The following is a 10,455-nucleotide window of genomic DNA, read 5'->3' on the forward strand; positions in this document are numbered from 1 at the left end:
TTGCACTTTTACTTCTCCAACACTTTTTGTTTTTGCATTATTCAAACCAAATTGAAAATGTTTCATTTTATTTGAGGCTAAATTGATTTGATTGATGTATTATATTATTGTTGTAATTGTCATTATTACAAATAAATACATTGGGGGGAAAAATCGGCAGATTAATCAGTATAGTCTTTTTTTGGTCCTCCAATAATCGGTATCAGCATTAAAAAATCATAATCGGTCGACCTCTAGTATGTCCAGTTGAAGTACACCTTACCCAAATACATTTAAACTCAGTTTTCACAATCCCTTACATTTAATCCTTGTAAAAATTAATGTTTTAGGTCAGTTAGCATCACCACTTTATTTTAAGAATGTGAAATGTCAGAATAATAATAGAGAATTATTTATTTCAGATTTTATTAATTTCATCACATTCCCAGTGGGTCAGAAGTTTACATACACTCAATTAGTATTTGGTAGCATTGCCTTTAAGTTGTTTAACCTGGATCAAACATTTCGGGTAGCCTTCCACACGCGTCCCACAATAAGTTGGGTAAATTTTGGCCCATTCCTCCTGACAGAGCTGGTGTAATGAAGTCACGTTTGTAGGCCTCCTTGCTCACACATACTTTTTCAGTTCTATAGGACTAAGGTCAGGGCTGTGTGATTGCCACTCCAATACATTGACTGTTGTTTTTGCGATTTTTGCTACATCTTTGGAAGTATGCTTGGGGTCATTGTCCATTTGGAAGACCAAGCTTCAACTTACTGACATGTCTTGAGATGTTGCTTCAATATATCCACATCATTTTCCTGCATAATGATGCCATCTATTTTGTGAAGTGCACCAGTCCATCCTGCAGCGAAGAGCCCCCACAACATGATGCTGCCACCCCCATGCTTCATGGTTGGGATGGTGTTCTTCGGCTTGCAAGCATCCCCCTTTTCCCTCCAAATATAATGATGGTCATTATGGTCAAACAGTTCTATTTTTGTTTCATCAGACCAGAGGACGATATAAGACTAGTTTTACTGTGGATATAGATACTTTTGTACTGGTTTCCTCCAGCATCTTCACAAGGTGCTTTGCTGCTGTTCTGGGATTGATATGCACTTTTCGCACCAAAGCACATTCATCTCTAGGAGACAGAACGCGTCTCCTTCCTGAGCGGTATGACGACTGCGTGGTCCCATGGTATTTATACTTGCATACTATTGTTTGTACAGATGAACGTGGTACCTTCAAGCATTTGGAATTTGCTCCCAAGGATGAACCAGACTTGTGGAGGTCTACAATTTATTTTATGAGGTCTTGGCTGATTTCTTTTGATTTCCCCATGATGTCAAGCAAAAAGGCACTGAATTTGAAGGTAGGCCTTGAAATACATCCACAGGTACACCTCCAATTGACTCAAATTATGTCAATTAGCCTATCAGAAGCATCTAAAGCCATGACATCATTTTCTGGAATTTTTCCAAGCTGTTTAAAGGCACAGTCAACTTAGTGTATGTGAACTTCTGACCCAATGGAATTGTGATACAGTGAAATAATCTGTCTGTAAACAATTGTTGGAGAAATTACTTGCGTCATGCACACAGTAGATATCCTAACCGACCTTCCAAAACTATAGTATGTTAACAACAAGAAATTTGTGGAGTGGTTAAAAAACACGTTTTTTTCCCACCTTTATTTAACCAGGTAGGCTAGTTGAGAACAAGTTCTCATTTGCAACTGCGACCTGGCCAAGATAAAGCATAGTAATTTGACACAGAGTTACACATGGAATAAACAAGACATACAGTCAATAATACAAAAGAAAACAAAGTCTATATACAGTGAGTGCAAATGCGGTAAGATAAGGGAGTTAAGGCAATAAATAGGCCATGGTGGCGAAGTAATTACAATATAGCTATTAAACACTGGAATGGTAGATGTGCAAAAGATGAATGTGCAAGTAGATATACTGGGGTGCAAAGGAGCAAGATAAAAAAAAAATACTGTATGGGGATGAGGTAGGTAGATAGATGGGCTGTTTACAGATGGGTTAATGACTCCAACCTAAGTGTATGTAAACTTCCGACTGTATAAACCTATGCACTTTATCATGACCTGTAAGTAAAATATACTAACAACGGTAAGTTAGTGGTTTTACTATACTGAACAAAAATATAAACACAACTTGTAAAGTGTTGGTCCCATGTTTCATGAGCTGAAATAAAAGATACCAGACATTTTCCATACGCACAAAAAGCTTATTTCTCTCAAATATTGTGCATAAATTTGTTTATATCCCTGTCAGTGAGCAGTTCTCCTTTGCCAAGATAATCCATCCACCTGACAGTTGTGGCATATCAATAAGATGATTAAACAGCATGATCATTGCACATGTGCACCTTGTGCTGGGGATAGTAAGGCCACTCTAAAATGTGCAGTTTTGTCACAACACAATGCCAAAGATGTTTTGAGGGAGCATGCAGTTGGCATGCTGACTGCAGGAATGTCCACCAGAGCTGTTGCCAGAAAATGGAATGTTGATTACTCTACCGTAAGCTGCCTCCAACATCGTTTTAGAGGATTTGGCAGTACGCCCAACCGGCTGTCACAACAGCAGACCACGTGTAACCACGCCATCCCAAGGCCTCCACATTCAGCTTCTTCACTTCTTCTGAGACCAGCCACCCTGACAGCTGATGAAACTGAGGAGTATTTCTGTATAATAAAGCCCTTTTGTGGGGAAAAACTCATTCTGATTGACTGAGCATGGCTCCCAAGTGGGTTGGCCTATGCCCACCCATGTGAAATCCATAGATTATAGGGCCTAATGAATTTATTTCAATTGACTGATTTCCTTACATGAACTGTAACTCAGTAAAATCGTTGAAATTGTTGCATGTTACATTTTTATATTTCTGTTCAGTATATTTGATTGTTTTGTAAAGTTTGTTTTAGTGCGGTGAATCAAGCTGCTTAGCTAGAGTGGGAAAAAAGAAGGACTTCACTGGCTTTTTGGTTTTGAAATGTATTTTGTAGCTCCTGTCACTTATTTAATTTCTCTATGGCTCTGTGTGTGTGAGATCATTCTTTTGGTATTTTTGTGATATTTAGAAACATTTTGTTTTTCACCATTGGTTGTCGTAAGGTCAGTAGCATCATGGTGCTGGTGGTGGTTATTTTGAAGTGGAGGACTACTGCCCATTGTTACTCAGGGAGGTTTAGTGAATGCATTGCACTGTGTTTCTAGCTATGTATTCTAGTTAAATAAATAGTTTTAAGCTGTGGATAGGCCTGTGTGTGTGTGTGCGTGGTCTTGTACTGGGTAATGAGTGCGTGTGAATATGTCCAATGTATTTCCATGTGTTTGTGATGGATGATGTGCACTACATGGCCACAAGTAGGTGGACACCCATTCAAATGAGTGGATTCGGCTATTTAAGCCACACCTGTTGCTGACGGGTGTATAAAATTGAGCACACAGCCATGCAATCTCCATAGACAAACATCAGCAGTAGAATTGCCTTACTGAAGAACTCAGTGACTTCAACGTGGGATGAAACCTTTCCAACAAGTCAGTCCGACAGAGGAATCCTGGTTTGGTGGATGCCAGGAGAACACTACCTGCCCAAATGCAATGCCAACTGTAAAGTTTGGAGGCGGAATAATGGTATGGGGCTGTTTTTCATGGTTCGGCCTAGGCCCCTTAGTTCCAGTGAAGGGAAATCTTAACGCTACAGCATACAATTACATTTTAGACGATTCTATACTTGCAACTTTGTGGCAACAGTTTGGGGAAGGCCCTTTCCTATTTCAGCATGACAATGCCCTCGTGCACAAAGTGAGGTCCATACAGAAATGGTTTGTCAAAATCGGTGTGGAATAACTTGACTAGCCGCTAGAGCCCTGATCTCAACCCCATCGATCACCTTTGGGAAGAATTGGAACGTCGACTACAAGCCAGGCCTAATCGCCCAACATCAGTGCCCAACCTCATTAATGCTCTTGTGGCTGAATGGAAGCAAGTCCTTGCAGCAATGTTCCAACGTCTAGTGGAAAGCCTTCCCAGAGACTGGAGGCTGTTATAGCGGCAAAGGGTGGACCACGCCATATAAATGCACTTGATTTTTGGAAAGAGATGTTCGACGAGCAGGTGTCCACATACGTTTGGCCATGTAGTGTATATGTGAGTGGTTATTTTTGTATTAAATTATTATTTTTGATACCAACAGAAACATATTTGTTTTTTACATGTTCTATCAATGCTGAGTGATGCTGTCCACGAACCAGACACCTTATTTCCAGTCTCATATATATTTTCTCTTGTTTTACAGGATACTATTATCTGTTGATGTGGTCCTAAGCATGTTACACCTATATGAGTTGCATCACCAACACACGCACTACAAATCATTTATTCAAATTAGTCATGGATGTGTGTTTTGGAGGTGGATGAGAACACAATGTCTTTTCTTGAATAAACTAACACATAGTTTCCTAATTTGATTTTAGGAGCAGCATGGAGAGTTGAATAAACCTTTTCAGATGTCGTCATGATAAATGTTTTCAATGAAATACACCATCTTAACATTTTATTTGGCACACTTCTTTTTTTTCCTTCTTTTTTTTGCAGACCATGTCTCCAAAGGAGAAGTCAAAGTTTGAGGACCAGGCGAGGACTAGTGCTCCAAAGAGACCTCCGTAGGTCTATTCCTAAAATACTGTAATCATCTATGCGCAGCTCGATATTAGGAAGGTGTTCCTAATGCTTGCTTGGCATTCTCATTGTATATTGGTTTATGCTAATTCATTATAGACAATTCCAGAGTCGGCCCTATGTTTTTGCGGGCCCTAAGCGCAAGATTTGGTTTGGGGGCCCCCCCACCTCACGGGGCAAACATTTTAGTGGTCCCTCTCTTGACAGCGGAGAAAATGTCAGTTTTAAAGTAAAGTTCATGGCAAAATGCGTAGAATTGCAGGGAGTGGAGAGAATTTGGCTGTTTTTAAAACTACACTGAACAAAGATATAAATGTTTCAGTGCTAGTCCCATGTTTCATGAGCTGAAATAAAAGATACCAGAAATGTTCCATACGTACAAAGCTTATTTCTCAAAAATGTTTTGCACAAATTTGTTTACATCCCTGTTAGTGAGCATTTAATATTTTGTCAAAATAATCCATCCACCTGACAGGTGTGGCATATCAAGAAGCTGATTAAACAGCGTGATCATTAAACAGAGACACCTTGTGCTGGGGATAATAAGGCCAATCTAAAATGTGCTGTTTTGCCACACAACACAATGTCACAGATGTCTCAACTTTTGAGGGAGCATGCAATTGGCACGCTGACTGCAGAAATGTCCACCAGAACTGTTGCCAGAGAATTCAATATTTATTTCTTTACCATAAGCTGCCTCCAACGTCATTTTAGAGAATTTGGCAGTATGTCCAACTGGCCTCACAACCGCAGAACACAGCCAGAACACAGGACCTCCACATCTGTCTGCTTCACCTGCGGGATTGTTAGGGGGGGGGGGGGGGGGTATTTCTGTCTGTAATAAAGAAGTTTTGTGGGGAACAACTCATTCTGATTGGCCTGGCTCCCAAGCGGGTGGGCCTGTGCCCTCCAATGTTGCATTTATTTTCTTCATAATATTTTCATGCATTTCTACAAATTTTTGCCATGAGGTGGAGAGAAGTTTTAAAGCTGATTTCCTGTAATTCTACACATTTTGCCATGTTCATATGATATCTGATGATATCTGAGTGAGAGTACCTAACAATAATCAATGGGGGCCCCCTGGAGGTCAGGGCCCCTGGACACATGCCTTGTTTGCCTGGTCAGTAATTACTACAAGGTGTAGATAGCTGGCTAGACTAACTTACCAATACAAACCCATTTTTAGCTGACATGAGCTACTTGAGTGACTGTCAGTGACTGACATTACATGAGATACTGCTGATGCGCTACCATATTTCAAAATTGCCCCTTGTGTATTCGACTAACTCTCAGCAAAAATTTGAATTTGGGTTGGGGGCCCCCTAGCGTCTGGGGGCCTTAAGCGACCGCTTATGCCCAGGACCGGCCCTGGACAATTCAAAACAATGATGATACATTTTTGAAGTCCTGCAACCATCAGTAACAACTGCATTCCTTCTCTAATACAGATCAGGGTTCTTTGTTTTCTGTGCTGAGCAGCACCCCAAGATCAAAGCCCAACACCCAAGCCTTGGCATTTGGGATGTGGCCAAGAAGCTTGGAGAGATGTGGAACAATTTGACAGACTCCAATAAGCAGCCATATCGTGCCAAAACCATCAAACTCCAGGAAAAATACAGAAAGGTAATGCCATTGGGGACTCCTTATTTGTCTCAAAGGAAATGTAATTGAATAGGATTTTTACCACTAATTGGTCTGACTGTGGTGTCAGACCCTGTATGCAAGGAATCACTGGCTAAATATGACAAAACCTGTGATTTTTCCAAGGGATTGAAAATGTGACTTATTTAAGACACCTTTTCTTACTGTTTCTAGGATGTGGCAGATAGCCTCTAAATTGAAGAAGGCGGAAGATGACGACGAAGACGATGATGAGGAAGATGACGAGGAAGATGAGGATGACTAATAGAAAAGGGTATTGTGGTTTGTTAAGACACTGGCCATTTTAGATGTGAGCACACATATCTGTAGGTTTACACCTAGTTCAACTGTCCCAGAAGAAAACATCAAATTGGTTTTGAAACTGGTTTCTCACTGTAGTTTCTTTCTGGCTGTCATTTTGAGTCTTTAACACTTTGCTCTCCAGTGTTTGTCTTGATCCCTTTGCTTTTTTTGAAAAGCTGAACAAACCTATTCACAGTGATAGCACAAGGGTTCATACCCTATACAATGCTCGTATGGTGATGTGTATGCTACTATATGGTTGTTGAAATAGATTTAGATATAAAAAATCTATTTTCTATTTCAAGGAATTGTAAGTTTGCGTTTGAGGGAGTTGTATGTGTATCTAGACACAAAATCCATAGACTTGAGGTAGGTGTCCAGTCTGACAATCAGGTATTCAGGTAACATTGCCGTGGCCTATTATGCCAACCACCTGTGTGTTTGAGGCAGGACTGATCCATTTCAATGTGTTATGGCTGAAAGGAATGATGATGAAATGGGTTCTATGTTTTTTGTTCTGTTGTTAATTTGGATAAGTGGAATGACATTTTAGATGTTAACATTTCTCCATCTCTTGACCAGTGGTGACAATACATCTGTTGGACAAGGCGGGAGTTTTTCTTTGCACCTGCACAATGTGTTTTGTATGCCTCTGATCTTTTTACGTTCTGTGTGGACCAAATTGATTTATTCCCTCTATGGAAATGACCGATTTTGTATTTTTGTGGCCTTTCTTTAGCGGTAAATGTAATAAACTTTATGCAACATTGTGGTATTTTGATTTTACATTTTAACATTTAGCAGATGCTCTTATCCATAGCAACTTGCACTACTGTTGTGACAGGCATGCATATTTTAGTAGCAACGTTAAAACTCATTATTACACTTAATAGGAACATGTCACAATTCTGAGAATTGAAGAGTTTAGCTGCTTAGAAGTATTCTTATCTTTAAGAAATTGTATGCTTTGGGCCCTGAAAGTGCTCCCTGGAAAGCCACTATCCTGGATTTAATCTTCAAGGTTAATAATACATTTTTTAAATAGCTCCTCCCATTGAGTTTCGCAAATATAATCTGCAACCCACCTTTCCCCACATGCACTACACCAAAGACGCTGCACCGTGTAGTTGAACACGTTCCTCTTTTGTAGGTTATTTATTATCCAACCAAAATTTTGCCCGAAAAGTCAAAAGGTTTCATCATATCCGTCAACGTCCGTGTGCGTGCATCGCTGACTCTCCGGACACAATGGGCGTGGAGGAGGAATGTACATTACATCCCATCACCGACACAATCATAAACCTCATTGCTGGGGCAGCAGGCAAGTAAAACTTTTTTTTAAATCTTTAATTACCTCAATTACCTAAGCCTTGATGTCTCTTGACTGACACACGTACAACACAAGGTTGTTTTGTTCTTCACTAGACGTTTCTACTGAACAACAAAGCTGAACAGGAATGGTTGTCATTCAGAAAATGTGAACTTTTTAACCCGTGAACATGACAAAAGAGTGGAAGAAAGGGTTGAGGTCCTTCATGGTGACCCTGGAAATCTCTCCTCTCACATAGGGGGTGTTGCGTGTGTGCTGAGCGGTCAGCCCTTCGACACGGTCAAGGTGAAGATGCAGACGTTCCCCAGCCTGTACCGTGGCTGCCTGGACTGTTCCCTGATGACATACCGCCACGACGGGCTTCGGGGGGCTCTACCAGGGAAGTGTGCCTGCCCTACTGGCCAACGTGGCAGAGAACGCTGTGCTCTTCGCCTGCTACGGGACCTGCCAGCAGCTCACCAGGAGAGTCTTTGGGCTGGGGAAAGGGTCTCACCTCAGGTTGGCAACAGAGGATCTCTGTCTTAGCACTCTCATCTCCTCCCTCTCCCCATTCCCCATGTGTCTGGCTGAGGGCTTAAAAAATGCAAAGCAGTCTCTTCGTCTGTTATTGTGTTTTGCTGCTGTTTCTCTTTGCTCTCCTGTAAATCTCTCGCTCGTTGTCTATAACGTCTTTGTTACCGTGACCTGCAGAATGCCCTGTCTGGGTCCCTGGCGTCTGTCTTGTCCTCGCTGGTTTTGTGTCCCACAGACCGTGAGATGAGGATGGTGGGAAAGACCCCCCTTGCGTCACACATGTAAGCATCGCAACTGTTCTGTGGACACCGGGATCATGTTGTCATTGTGGTTCAACACAAATAGTACACACATGGGTGGCAGGTCATCCCTTTTTGCTTATCTTGCAAAAACACGGTAAACTGGTGAATGTCTCAGGAAACCATATTACCTTAGGGTTCTACTCGAAAGCACACTAGGCACAACGTACAATGCACAAGTAAGACGGTGTGTGATGTGATAATAGATGATGTGTTTGGCTGTATTCTGGTGCTCTCCTTCTCCCAGTTGCACCTGGTCGGTGGCGAGGGACATATTGAAGACAGATGGTCCTCAAGGCCTCTTCCAGGGAATGACCAGCACCTGGCTCAGAGAGGTGCCTGGATACTTCCTCTTCTTTGGGGGCTATGAGATCTGCAGAACCCTCTTTACAAAGCCTGGCCAGTCCACGGATGAGTTGGGTGAGTCCCTTCCTTATGACTCCACTGAAGGGATTCAACATCTCATTTAGCTATTCAGCAAACTCCAGATTAGATAGATGTCTATGGTATAGCTTTACGCAACTTATTTTATTATTTGTTTTTGTCTTTGGTAGATGCTGTTCCGCTGTTAATCAGTGGAGGAGTTGGTGTGGCCGCCTTTTGGCTGGCAGTGTACCCCATTGATTCAGTCAAATCCAGAATCCAGGTTCTATCTATGTCAGGCAAGCAGGCTGGGTTCATCAGAACACTGCTCTGTATCACGAGGACAGAAGGTGAGAACATACCACATTATTTTTCCTTATCTGATTCTATTCCCCAAGTCGTCTAAACTACATAGCATTCTGTCTCAAATGTGTTCATCAATAAACTTCTGGTTGCGTTATTTACCCTATCATTTGCTTATATACTCATGTTGGCAGCTTTCTTTTCCAGATAACAGAAATGAATGAACTCACTAGCTCACAGACGATTAGGATTGTCCCTCGTAGTGCAGGCTCGTAATAACGTCTGGAACGGAGCGAATGGAATGGCATCAAGCACATGGAAAGCATGTGTTTGATGTACTTGACACCGTTCCACGTATTCCGCTCCAGCCGTTACCATGAGGCCGTCGTCCCCAGTTAAGGTGCCACCAATCTCCTTGTAGTGCCTCGGGCAATTTGAGCTCCTTTAGATTTCACATGAATGGGCTGTTATGCATCCACCCATGATGTGCTTGATGATTATGGTATTGTCCCTGTTCCAGGGTTCCTGCTCTGTATTGTGGTCTAACCCCTACCGTCCTGCGGGCCTTCTCCTCAAACGGAGCTCTATTCCTGGCTTATGAGTGGACCAGAAGAACCCTCATCAACCACACATCTACAGCCTGAGTTTGTAGGGCTGGAGCAAGAGGTTTGTGAATTCAAATTCCCCAACTGTATGTATGAAATGGACAACAATGTGTTATTTTGAACATCTGAATCTAATCCAAACTCTAAGTAAAGAGATGTTAGGTAATGGGAACACTGTATCGAATTTGTTTTGAAGCTGACTGTTCAAATTCTTCATACCTTTCCAAGCTTTTTTTTCTTCTCCCAGGGCAGCAGACGAACTGGTCATCTGATATTTTCTTTGCTGTCAGTGTGAAAGCGGGGAGTCCTACGAAGCAGGTTTGAGGAGTTAGCGAGGTAACTTTGGTCAACTCTGAGTTCATCTCGGGATAACCGGTCAGACGAAAGTGGCTCACCTT

The 10,455-nt window shown here is 41.8% G+C and overlaps 1 pseudogene; it reads left to right on the forward strand.

Annotated features, from left to right (window-relative positions):
* The first annotated feature begins 7,925 nt into the window (after positions 1-7,925).
* LOC139419256 (mitochondrial ornithine transporter 1-like) lies at positions 7,926-10,096 on the forward strand (annotated as a pseudogene).
* The last annotated feature ends 359 nt before the right edge of the window (positions 10,097-10,455 follow it).

Source organism: Oncorhynchus clarkii, chromosome 10 (genome assembly GCF_045791955.1).
Source record: "Oncorhynchus clarkii lewisi isolate Uvic-CL-2024 chromosome 10, UVic_Ocla_1.0, whole genome shotgun sequence".
Lineage (NCBI taxonomy): Eukaryota > Metazoa > Chordata > Actinopteri > Salmoniformes > Salmonidae > Oncorhynchus > Oncorhynchus clarkii.